Source organism: Caretta caretta, chromosome 3 (genome assembly GCF_965140235.1).
Source record: "Caretta caretta isolate rCarCar2 chromosome 3, rCarCar1.hap1, whole genome shotgun sequence".
NCBI classification, from domain to species: domain Eukaryota; kingdom Metazoa; phylum Chordata; order Testudines; family Cheloniidae; genus Caretta; species Caretta caretta.
The window spans coordinates 11,203,783-11,216,979 of NC_134208.1; the positions used below are offsets into that span (position 1 = coordinate 11,203,783).

At 46.2% G+C, this 13,197-nt stretch overlaps 1 long non-coding RNA gene across 1 annotated transcript; it reads right to left on the reverse strand.

Moving 5' to 3' along the window:
• Window positions 1-6,018: 6,018 nt before the first annotated feature.
• LOC142071377 (uncharacterized) lies at window positions 6,019-10,501 on the reverse strand. The gene is made up of 3 exons (XR_012667409.1): window positions 10,424-10,501; window positions 10,024-10,241; window positions 6,019-6,254 (listed from the first exon to the last, which is right to left on the reverse strand). It is a non-coding gene; the product is annotated as an uncharacterized LOC142071377 (long non-coding RNA).
• Window positions 10,502-13,197: the final 2,696 nt, after the last annotated feature.

Below are 13,197 nucleotides of genomic sequence, written 5' to 3' on the forward strand. Positions count from 1 at the left end.
CCCAGGTCCTATAGGCATTAAGGAGAGCCTTATTAGATCATAACCTGATCAGACCTGTCCAAGAGTTACTTTGTACAAGAAGAGCCTACTATAAAGGTTAATCCTATGGTAAGGCATTTATCAGCCTTCTGAAGATCCCCTGATTATGTCTGCAATGGATTTCAGGCCAGCCAGAGAAGTGAAGGATTCTGGAGTTGAGACACTTCTAGAATGGACTTCATTGTAAAACAGGAAAGTGAATGTAAAGATTTTTTTTTTACTATAAATTAACTTAAATTTCAAAACCAAGTTGCATCAACTCCCTACCTCTACCACTCCACACTGGTGGTCAGTAAGGGCAACCACATCTTCACATATACTGACCCCTGAGAGCCATGGTTGCTGCGTGTGTAGCCAAAATGGACTATATTTGTGCACCAACATGGAAAGAAATGTATGCTGTCTTTCTAATTTTAAATTGACGTTACATTCATTTGTGCTACAAGTTCGTACTGTATTGTCTTTTTTATTTACACATTGGTTTTCTTTTCTCTCATCAGTAAAACGTAGACAATTCTGCCCTATCTCCCAGCAGTGTAGTGAAGATTAATGGGCTCGATCCTCCACTGGTGTCAGTTGACTTACATGGATCTAGGCAGATTGACCCCAGCTGAGGAGCTGGCTGCTACTTTGTAGAACACTTTGAAGAGGAAAATGACTATTGTTCTCAGGGAGGGAGTGACTCAGGTGATGTCTTCTCTGCAGTTAACGTGAGTGTATGTAACTCGAGGTAACTCCTCTCGAGTTAGCCCACCTCGAATGAGAGCAGCCACACTAGGAAATAAGACATGAGCTCCACAGACTGACTGGATGGCTGCAGAGTGATTGTATCAGCAGCATAGAGTGATTGTGTTGTAGACTGTAGACTGTACCCTGCCTGTGGGGACAGCCAGCTTGAGTTAAACGCACCATCATGCTTGAACTCAGGGTTTTTTATCTGAGGATGGGACTCAAGTCAGGGACAACTGCTGGGTTATAACTTGATTTACCTCTGCAACGTAGGCAAGTCCTTGTGCATTAACTATCCAACTGCAAAAGACATAATGGAGACAAGGCACTTTGGTTTTACTGCAACATCAGCTCAGCGAGGACAACCTGGCTGGGGGTAGAGTGCTGACCGCATCCAGCTATTTAGAAGTGCCTTGCCTCCACTAGTGTTTTACAGTGAGATAACTGTGACACTGGTAAGCCAAGTGTCAGCTCTGGCCAAGGCCTAGGCACCAGACCAGCTCGCCTGTGTGTTAGTAGACTTAGTCTCATGAGCAAGGAGGGACAGAAGTATGTCAGGAGCTACCGTGTTTATCCATAACCCTAGTGTGGCAGGGATTCTAGCATAGAGGTGGCTCCTTATTTGACAAACAGAGTCGCATTAGCTCTATAAGCATGGGTCCACTGGAGGAGAAAGTGTGGGAATGTCTCTGCTGAGACATTACACCAGTCTAACAACCAGATCAGTTCTGCACAGCCTCACGTACATGCTGCTTCCCGCAGTTCAGACCAGTGTTTGCACAGTGAATGGTTCACAGGGCTTTTCAAGCACCTTTCACCAGATGATCTATTCATACCCCTATGGCACAGGCTTCCCTTGGGAGAAGCGGAGCTCGGCAAGGTATGGGGGTTATTGTTTGCCTTCCGATCACCGATGATTGTCCTCTCCTAGCTTGTACATTAGAACGTAAAAAGCTGGATTGTCATAGACAAAGATTCCTGCACTCCAGGTCTAACTGTATGAAGGAAGTTTGCCCTAATGTAACCACGTAAGCGTGCAAACCCCTAACTAAAGTGCATCAGTCTGAAGCAGGGCTTGAACTCATCACATGGCTGTAGAAAAGGACCTTGAGTATATTTCATAGAATTGTAGGACTAGAAGGGACCTTGAGAGGTCATCTAGTCCAATCCCCTGCACTCAAGGCAGGATTAAGTATTATCTAGTCCCCGGCCAATGGGGGCTGCAGGAAGTGGTGCGGGCCGAGGGTTGTGCTGGCCGCCACTTCCTGCAGCCCCCATTGGCTGGGGACAGCGAACCACAGCCAGTGGGAGCAGCGATCGGCCGAACCTGCAGATGCTGCAGGTAAACAAACCATCCTGGCCCACCAGTGGATTTCCCTGATGGGCCACGTGCCTACTTATACATGGGATGTATAAGTAGGGGCATAGCGAGCAGATCGAGGGACGTGATTGTCCCCCTCTATTCGACATTGGTGAGGCCTCATCTGGAGTACTGTGTCCAGTTTTGGGCCCCACACTACAAGAAGGATGTGGATAAATTGGAGAGAGTCCAGCGAAGGGCAACAAAAATGATTAGGGGTCTGGAACACATGACTTATGAGGAGAGGCTGAGGGAACTGGGATTGTTTAGTCTGCAGAAGAGAAGAATGAGAGGGGATTTGATAGCTGCTTTCAACTACCTGAGAGGTAGTTCCAGGGAGGATGGTTCTAGACTATTCTCAGTGGTGGAAGAGGACAGGACAAGGAGTAATGGTCTCAAGTTGCAGTGGGGGAGGTTTAGGTTGGATATTAGGAAAAACTTTTTCACTAGGAGGGTGGTGAAACACTGGAATGAGTTGCCTAGGGAGGTGGTGGAATCTCCTTCCTTAGAAGTTTTTAAGGTCAGGCTTGACAAAGCCCGGGCTGGGATGATTTAATTGGGTATGGGTCCTGCTTTTGAGCAGGGGGTTGGACTAGATGACCTCCTGAGGTCCCTTCCAACCCTGATATTCTATGATTCTATGATTCTATGCTTGCCGATCCCTGATCTAGACCATTTCTGACAGGTGTTTGTCTAACCTGCGCTTAAAACTCTCCAATGATGGAGATTCCACAACCTCCCTGGGCAATTTATGCAAGTGCTTAATCACCCTGACAGTTAGGGAGTTTTTCCTAATGTCCAACCTAAACCTCCCTTGCTGCAATTTAAGCCCATTGCTTCTTGTCCTATCCTCAGAGGGCAAGAAGAAAAAATTTTCTCCCTCCTCCTTGTAACAACCTTTTGTGTACTTGAAAACTGTTATCATGTCCCCCCTCCGTCTTCTCTTCTCCAGACTAAACAAACCCAATGGTTTTAATCTTCCCTCACAGGTCATTTTTTTTAGACCTTTGATCATTTTTTTGGGTCTTTTCTGGACTTTTTCCAGTTTGTCCACATCCTTCCTGAAACATGGCTCCCAGTATATTCAACTCCTTGAGATTTAATTAAAGGAAAGCTCCACCCAGCATCTCAGCCCTGAGTTCACACTGATCACAGCCTTCTGGGCATTACATGCTTTGGAAAGTAAAAGATTCAGCTGCACATGGGACTGGCAACTTGGAGGGGCTGGACATGGCCACAGTTACCTCGCTGAAAAATATCAGTTGAGGCAAGGCACATCTAGTGTTTACTGCAGGATAGGTAGGCAAGATCAGAACTCTACCCCCACCCAGGGTTGTCCTTGCTGAGCTGATATTGCAGTAAAACTGAAGTGCCTTGTCTCTATTATGTTTTTTAATGCCGGATAATGCACAAGGACTTGTCTTCATTGCAGAGTTATATGGAGGGGAAATGGAGACTCCTCAGTAAGCGTTTGATTATATCACTCTTGCTGACCACACCTCAGAGGGACAAAGTCACCGGCAGCATCAACACCAGACATACTAGCTAATGCCCGTGATCTGACATTTCTATTTTCCCTTCCAAAAGTGCCCGTTTCTATGTTGCATAGGTTTAGGCTGCAGGCATGGCCAGTGCCTTAGTGGGGATTAGGGAGAGATCATAAGCATAGGGAATGCTCCTTAGAAAGGGGCTGTGTACCAGGAGAAAGAACCAAGCCAAGGAGCTTCAGGCCCAGGCCCAGATCAGGGAGATCAACCCAGCCACCCCACTGCCCTGCAGAAGCAGTGATGGGCCAGGGTAAGAAGCAACTAGACTTGGACAGCAAAGCAGGGTCACCAGATAAAATCCTCCCCACAGGTAGGGTGGCGGACTGGGCTCACTCCCAGGGGAGTGTTGGGCTGGGATGAGCCCAGGGCATATCTAACAGCTGCTGCCGCCGCCAATTCAAGTCCCGCTGGGCAGTGAGCAGCCCCTCATGGGCATGGCCCACAGTCCGAGGCAGGCAGGATTCCCCGCCAGGGCTCTGTCCAGGCCATGGGATTCAGCCCTGTGCTCTGTAGGAATTCCTAACCCCCACCGCCCTAGTGCCCCGAGCCCCACAGGGCCCAAGGGGGAGGGGAGGCAGCTCTTACCTTGGCCCAGGACCCGGCCCCTGAGGAGTTCCATAGGGGGTACCATGAAAGCGAATCGCTCTGAGGTAAAGCCATCTGGGCATGGTCCTGCTGGTTTGCACAGTTGTTGGCTGAATGCAGCAGCAGAAGGAAGCAGAGCCCAGGGAGTGGCCCTAAGCATGTGGTTCTTACCACGGCTCCTAATCTGGTGCCAAGTCACATGAGATTTTATGGCTCCAAATCATCGGCCTAATCCCGCAACACCTCAGGCCTACCCTGGAAGTTCTGTGGGGGCTGAAAATCACCAAAACTTGCCCCGAGCCTGGAGTCAATGGGTTGGGGCATGAACCTCACCTCCCTTATCCTGAACCTCCACATTCATGCCTAAGAAATGGATGTGAACAGGGAAAAGTGAAGGGAACCCTCACCCTTTATACACACACACACGCCCATGTGCACCCACACCACAGCCGTATTCATGTTGTTTAAAAACATGGTTTCACACGCTGCCTTTATTATAAGAAGGGGGTGCAAATCTCTCTGTCAATGCTGTGAGGTGCCCCCTTGTGCATTTCCTGCTCTTTACTTTTGTCGTCCTCCTCCTCTAGGCTGATCCAGGTAAGAGATAATAATCCCTCCAGGTTATTTTACTATTTAGGTTTTGTGTTGTGATGGCAGCGAAAAGCTTCAACCAGGAATCGGGACCCCATTGTCTCAAGCGTGGCACACACCTCATAAAAGAGATGTCCCTGCCCCAAAAAGCATGCAATCTAAATTATTTCTCCCAGAACGGGGGCTTTTAAAAATACCCCGAATTTTGCTAGACTCACAATAAAATCGTGCCAGTTAGCAACAGTGTAAATCCATAATAATGCCTTCTACCTAGGTGGTGCTATTCTGGATTTAAAGTGATATAAGTGAGGGCAAAGTCTGGACCTATAACTTTCCTAGATTTAAAAAGGTGATTTTCCAGGGCTAGCTCGGTTTTGCTGTTGGGAACAAGCATTGCCCCAGCCAGGAGTGACCATGCTATGGTTAGCTTCTTATTTCATTGTTTTGTATGGTTTCCTGCTTCTGAAAGCACTGGTTAATTTATATTATCATCATCTCTGATAAGAAGTGGATTTTTGCTGTACACCTGAAATGACCAGCTCTAGTGATTCCCATTTCCTGTTGGGTGGGCGAAGGTGCTAACATTTCCTGACACTGAAGAGCACACAGAGAGTAGAAGCAGCTTGGAGTGGCTAGAAAGGCTGTAGGATTTTTCCTCCAATTGCCCTGAATGACACCCTTCCTGCTGGTTTGACTAGCACAATTAGCCCCAGATATAAAGCATTTACAATGAGTGGGATTCAGCAGCTTTTGGCCATCAGCGTACAACAGCTGGGACACTTGTGTTAGAATAATGCACTGTGCAGTTTGGGCCTGTAGGTGATACTGTCCTACATCAGCCCAGACCAAGGGGCAAACCATGTGCTGTATGTAGGATTAATCTTCCCCTAAAGCTCTTGGGAGAGGCACAGAGAACGATCTCATTGCATTCATAACGTAACTCCAATAATAACTGTACGGGGCTTTGAATGAAACACAGAGGCTCTGTCCAGTCCCTCCTTGTCACACACTATTAGAATGAGTGTGCATAAGTAAGAATGAAGGAAACGCTCTACCTTTTGCCACACAGGCCTGCTCATAAGTGTACACACACACACACACACACACGTGCAGAGGGACACAATCACAGACAAACCAAGACTGATCTCTTTACCAAAAATGAACGATTTAACAACACCTCTTTCTTAAAGGGGGGTGAGAGGGACAAATCTTTCTTTCTGTGGGTCGAGGGTTCCTCCTCCAGGATTTGAGCAGATCGGACATTCTCTAATTTTTGCAGCATCTCATTATGAAGTTGGGGCAGGCTCCACGTAGGTATTCATGTGTGGGACATATCTCAAAAGCCTCCACGCAGTAACCTCCTCGAGAAACACAGGGCGGGATTTGCATCCTTTGACCATGCCCTGCACAAAGGAAAGAAGGTATTTGTCATCAGCCTTCGCTACGAAGAGGAGTGGACAAAGTTTTCAGACTGGAGTGTCTAAAGTTAGGGACCTAAATCCATGTTGAGGGACTTCAAGAAAAGTGGCCTGATTTTCAGAAGCACTGGGGATCCACAGTCCCATTGACTTCCGTGGGAGTTTATCATGCTCAGCACTTCCAAATGATTGAAATGTGGGTGGAGGGAGTCACTCCTAGGCTCATGGAAGTCCAGGGCAATCCTATTGACTTGAATGGAGAAATATCAGGATAGGTGACTAATTTAAGCTGAACACAGTGCTGCCAGTGAAGTCACTGTAAGTTCTCAGCCCTGCAGAAAATCCACTTATGTGCATCTGACCTGGAAGAAGCAGACAATTGCACTTGCATGTTCTTTGCAACAGGGGAAAATGCTTAAGGTCATAAATGTTGTGATCTGAAGAAGAGCTCTGTGTAGCTCGAAAATGTGTCTCTTTCACCAACAGAAGATGGGTCAGTAAAAGATATTGCCTTTACCCCCCTTGCCTCTCTGTGGTCATAAAAGAAAGCTGTTGCAGAACCAGCAGAGACCCTCAGAACTACTGTTCACCTAAGTGAGATCCCTGGGGGCGGGGGAGCTAGGGATCTGACTGAACACCCAGTCTTAGACAAATTAGTGTCTTTGCTTGGTTAAAGAAACACAACTTGGTCTGCATGAACTTCTTCCCCATGTAAAACAAATCAAACAATGGAGGGATGCATCTGAGTCTGAGACAGCTGAGAAATGAGGGCCTTCTGTTTCATTTTGATGATAAGGTCTTCGAGGCCGGGATTGTCAACTACCCGGTGCTTGTACAGTGCCTTAGCATAATGAATCCCTGTTCTTGGCTGGTCCCGAGGAACTAATGTACTGAGCATACTAATAATAATAACAACAATAATAATACATTAAAATGTATTTTGTTTTAATGTTTTGCAAAGTTTAAAAGGTCCCCAGACAAGTATCACAGCTACGTGCAGCTAAAAAAAGATCATTGTAAATGCCAAATACAACCTCGTGCTTTCAGTCTTCTCTCACAGCCAGACTGAGCCTTATTGTCATCTGTATCAAGGCCCCGTTAGCCCATTCTGGTAAAGGCCCTCAGCGTCAATGAGAACCTTGCTCACCGTAGTTAAAATAAGTACATGGGGCCAGATTCTCTGTTGCCCAGAGACGCGTATATTTATTTACATCAGTGTAAAGTTGGTGTGCATAGATACCATTCTGATGTATCGGTGTTAACACCCATTTTGCACTGGTATCTGAAACCACCACGTGGGCTTGACCAGCTCCTGGAGCTCTTGGCTGAGCCTCTAGTGGCCCTACCAAAAGGATTACAACTTAGGTGGCTACCACAGGCCTCCGATCTCATTCCCAGCAGGCTTGGAATCGGAGGTGAGCACCGAAGAAACTAGGAACCCCAGCTGAAGCAAATCAGGCAGGTTTCTGCACAGGGTGACGTGGATGAGCAGTCTGTTGGATCAGTGACGAGCAAGGGCTGCACAGCTTCTAGCAAGTTAGCTGGGGAAGGGGCAGCCTGACTTTACAGACACAGTTAAAGTTCGGAAGCTGGGAGAGAGACCAAGTAGCTCAGGAAATCTCTGCTAACTTGCCCCTTCCCCGAAGGGGAGTTTGCACTGCTCTGAGAGTCCGGATACATTGGCCAGGCAGCTCCAGCACTGCAATGAGCAGCATCTGGAGAGAGAGATCCAACCTGGCACCGGCTACTGAGAGCCAGCCCAGGCGGACTCCAGACCAGGCAACCAGAGAGCTCGGCTGGAGTCAGGAGGGTACTCTTCCGCATCTAGGAGTGAAGAAAAACTAAGGTGACTTTTGTCATGCCACACCACGGCAATGCTCCATACCAAGGCATGCAACCTTGGCCTACAGTCCACCTTCAGAGGGTGCAACGGTCGGCAGGGAGGACTTTGCGAGTCCTAGGAGGTGAAAAATTGGCTCATTTATCAATGTTTATTAAGTACTAATTACCCTTAATCCTTTCCTTCCCCAGACCCTGTTTTCCTGTTCCCAAAAGAGTCCCTGCTGTGTTATACTGTGATTACTGGTGGGTCGTTCCTTTGCTGGTGTTTGTTTTATTTACTTTATTGCTCACTGTGCATTGGGCTTTACACGCCTTCTCTGCTTGTAGCATTGTCACTGATTTCTCAAGGGTCAGCCCCTCTGTGTATCTGATCCAGTGAGAAGTCACTTGGGTGGAAGAGCCAGGCAGCAGGAAAAAGAACCCAGAATCCAACCCACACAGGAGAGCGCAGAAGCTGCTCCAAATATTGGTGACTGCAAGCATCCGGGAGAGAAACGGGAGAAGGTTTGAGCTACAGCCCAGGGGAAGGGGCTACAGATAAGTGACTGCACACAGTGCAGGGAAATAAAGAATCTGTCCCAACCTATCTGGGTACTTATAGCCACCCTAATAACAATTGCTTCTGCTGATGATAAAGGGAGGTGTATCCTAGTGCTCAAAGTACAGAGCAAGGCGCCCAAAACTCCTGCATTCTACTCCTGGATCTGCCACTGATTCACTGTGTGGCCTTGGGTGAGTTATTTAGGGCCTGACAAGCCTTTAGGCACTGAACAAGGTGAAACATTTAGCTGTGCCACCCCAGGGACAGGCCAGGGGTGGGATCATAGCCCCGGGAGTCCCAGGGCAAGATTTTTGAGGCTGACTAGTGATTTTGGGCTCCTAACTTGAGACAACTGGAAGGGTCCTGGGTTTCAGAGGGTGGGGGCTCAGCGTGTTCTAAACATCAAGTCACTTTATGGTGTCTCAGGTTGGAGATACCCAGAACCACTCATCACTTTTGAAAATACTGGCCATGACTCCCTTCCCACTGTCCCCTGGCCCCAGGGAGATATTCCTCTGAGCCATTCCCTTGCTGGGCAAGGTGGCAGCTCTCTAACTGCAGCGGATTCACCAACCTCTCTTCAAACACAGTTCATGCTGAGCAGAGGCTCTCGCCATAGGATACAGCAACGGGGTGGATTGCTCTTTAAATGACGGAGGTGCTGGTCACAGTTCTGAAGTTAAGGTTGAATTGAGTTTTGCACGTTAACAGGATTTTGACCTCTTTGTTATGAATGAAAAATACAGTGTGTCCTCCCCGAAATGACAGCACCGGCTATCTGACGAAAGAATGAATGTAATCTATTAAATGTACTGTCCACAGAAATGAACAGGGCGGGAGGGGCAGGATTCCAAAGGACATAAGTAAAAGAAGGATGCCTCAAGTTTTTTGCCCTTTTAGACTGTAATTGGCCACCTTGTAGACTGTAATTGGCCAGCCTTCACAGAACTCTCGTGAGCCAAATATGTAAGTGCTGTTGCTTCCCTTCTACAGGAAGGGAAAGTGTAACACAAAGGATAAGGCTCAAGTGTGAGTGCTTCAAAACAGGGCCCTAAGTCCATAGTTAGGCACCTAGGTAAGTGGCACAGTTTGCAGATGTGTCTCCAGATGAAATTCAGGCCATGGATTACAATGCCAAAATGTGGGGGCAGATTTTAGGCATTCAAGTTTGAAGTTGCTTGATGTCACACAGTGAATCAAGGTCAGAGCCAGGAGTTCCCGCCTGTTAGGTCTGTTCTGAAATCACGGGCACCCTCCACCTCTCAGACACACAGATATCCCTTCTAGCATCCCCACCTCCCCGGAGCGCCGGTGGAAGAGTTGGCATCAGAACGCATTAGAAGTGCCTCTCCTCACAGCTTTCTCTCTCACCTGGAGCAGGCTGGAAGAGTAGGGGGACCACAGCAATGAGCAGATACAGGCTCCTCAAGGCTGAGGGTTGGCTGGGATCTCAGCATCACTGCAGAGAAGAGGCACCAAGGCAGAGTGAGACAGCAGTTCTGTGCCAGATGAATCCCAGTATTTAAAGGGTGTTGGGGTCTGTGAAAGGCTGAAGTGCAGGATTCTTGCTTTGATATGTCTGATGCAACCTGTAGCCAGAAATTCCAGTAAATACCTCAAGCTTTCACATAACTGGCATGGTCAGCAAGAGTGTCACATCTAAGTGTACAGAGGTAATAATTCCTCTCTACCCAGTCACCAAAGCTGCACTAGGAGAGCTTTAAGGGTTCTCTTTAAAGTCAGAATCTAGCCCTTTGTTATTTTGACTCACCTTTCTGTGTCCAAGGGCCAGATTGTTCCTCCAGGCAGAGCCCTCAGCAAGGGCTGGTATTTAAATGGCTGTTTGCAGCATGTGTACAACCTCAGGGTGCACAGAATGAAAATTGGCTTAATTTTGAACTGGGCTGGGATCAGTGGTGTCTGTCACAGGTCAGCACATACTTTGCTGACAGAGAGTGAAATGCCAAGACAATTAGAAATCAGGCTCTGTCTGAAACACCCCCCTCCCCCCACACGCAAAGCCCAGGCTCACACAGTGTTGGAAACATGTCTCCATGGAGAAGGATAAAACAGCCAACCTTTCCTCCACCTCACACACTTGCCCTCCCTCCACACTTACTACACTCTAGACACATTGGATACATACATAGACACAAAGGCAGACACACATGCACACACAAAAAAGGAAGTTGTATGCCCTTGCTGAGTAGCTGTGATTTAGCAGCTTGTTGTTATTAAAAACAGGGGAACAAATCTCTGTTTGGGTGCTCTCAGGTCACCATTCTGGATTTCTGCAGCCCAGCTCCTTCTCTGCCACCATCACAAATTCCATCACAGATCACCCTGGGGGGCAGTTATCTCTTCCTTATCCCTCATCAGGATCCTTCTCTCACTTTGCATCCCTTAACCTTTGTTCATAGATTGAGCTCTTTGAGTCTATCACTATAATGCAGGTTTTCTAATCATTCTCATGGCTCTTCTTTGAACCCTCTCCATTTTATCAACATCCTTCTTGAGCTGTGAGTACCAGAACTGGACACAGTATTCCAGCAGTGGTCACACCAGTGCCAAATATAGAGATAAACTGGCTTCTCTACTCTTGCTCAAGATTCCCCTGTTTGTGCATCCCAGGATCGCATTTGCCGTTTTGGCCACAGCATCGCACTGGGAGCTCATGTTCAGCTGATTCTACACTCTTCCACCCACCAAATCATTTTTAGAATTGCTGCTTCCCATCCTGCAAGTATTGCTACACAATTTGTTCCTAGCTGTACACATTTACATTTTGCCGTATTAAAACACATATTGTTTGCGTGTGCCAGGCATACCAAGCAATCCAGATCGCCTGTATCCATGCCCTGTCCTCTTCATGATTTACCACTCTCCCAATTTTTGTGTCATTTGAAAACTTTATCAGTGATGATTTTATGTTTTCTTCCAAGTCTCTGATAAAAGTGTTAAATAGCATAGGGACAAGGACCGAACAGTATGGGATCCTACTAGAAATATACCTGCTCAATGATGATTCCCTGTTTGCAATTACATTTTGAGATCTATCAGTTAGTCAGTTTTTAATCCATTTAATATGTGCCATATTAATTTTATATCGCTCTAGTTTTTTAATTAATGTGTTGTGTAGTACCAAGTCAAATCTCTTTCAGAAGTCTAAGTGTATCTCATCAACAATATTACCTTTATCAACCAAATATTGTCACAACATTAGCTTTCTTCCAGTCTTCTGGAACTTCCCCAGTGTTCCAAGACTTATTGAAAAATAACATAAATTATTCAGAGAGCTTCTCAGACTATTCTTTATTTATTATAAAGTTATTTGGATCTGCTGATTGAAAAATGTCAAACTTTAGTAGCTACTGTTTAAAATCCTCCTGAGAGATTAGTGGAATGAAAAGAGTGTTGCCATATGATATGAATACATCCTCTGTTTTTATTCCAAATACAGTACAGAAATGTTTATTGAACAGTTGATAATTCTACTGTTTCTATTTAGTAATGGACCAATACCATTGTCAGGATTCTTTTTGTTCCTACTATACTTTAAAAACTTCTACTTATTATCCTTAACTCTGCTGGCCACAGATTTGACATTGTGTACCTTTTCTTCCTTTATCAATTTTCTACAATTGCTAGCTGCTGATTTATGTTAACTGAATACTGAAATAAGGACGGTAAGAGCTGATTCATACCGGGCTGTGTCATGGGGTAATTATTAGCATAGTTTGTATTGAAAATGCCAAATGCTCAGCACTACAAAACAACCCTATTGTTCCTGATATAAGCCCTGTGGCCCAAAGCCCTAGAGAATAGGGAGGTAATGATTGACACTAAATTTACATAGTTAAACATACAGCAGAACCCTGTTTATCCAAGTCTCCATTATCCAGGTCTCTGTATTAACTGAACCACCATCTGCCTGGGTCTGACAGCGGCATGGGTCCGATTTTGTGCCCCAGGCAGCTAGTGGGTTGGTTAATATAGAGAGCCGGATAATGGAGGCATGAATAAATGGGATTCTACTGTATATTGTAGATAGGGAAACGAAAGTTCAGCATTTCATTTTAATTGTGGAGAACCACAGATTTGTATGGTTTTTGATTGGAGAATTTTGTTCTTTTTATCACGGAAAACTAGGACCTCTGGTGATCGGTTCTTGGCCCTACACTATTTAACATTGTTATCAGTGGGTCTGGAAGAAAACCAAAAAATCATCACTGATCAAGTTTGAAAATGACTCAAGATTTGGGGGAGTGGGAACTAATGAAGAGAACAGGTCACTGATACAGAATGATCTGGATTGCTTGATAAAATGGGAGCAAGCAAACAATGTGTTTTGATATGGCCAAATGTAAATGTGTACATTTAGGAACAAAGAACCTGGGCCCTACTTACAGGATGGGGGACTCTATCCTGGGAAGCAGTGACCCTGAAAAAGGCTGAGGGTTCATGTTGGATAAACAGCGGAACACTTTGGAGTCAGACTACAGAATCCCTATCTTGTTGGAAGCCGAGGAGACGGTTGACTATTGA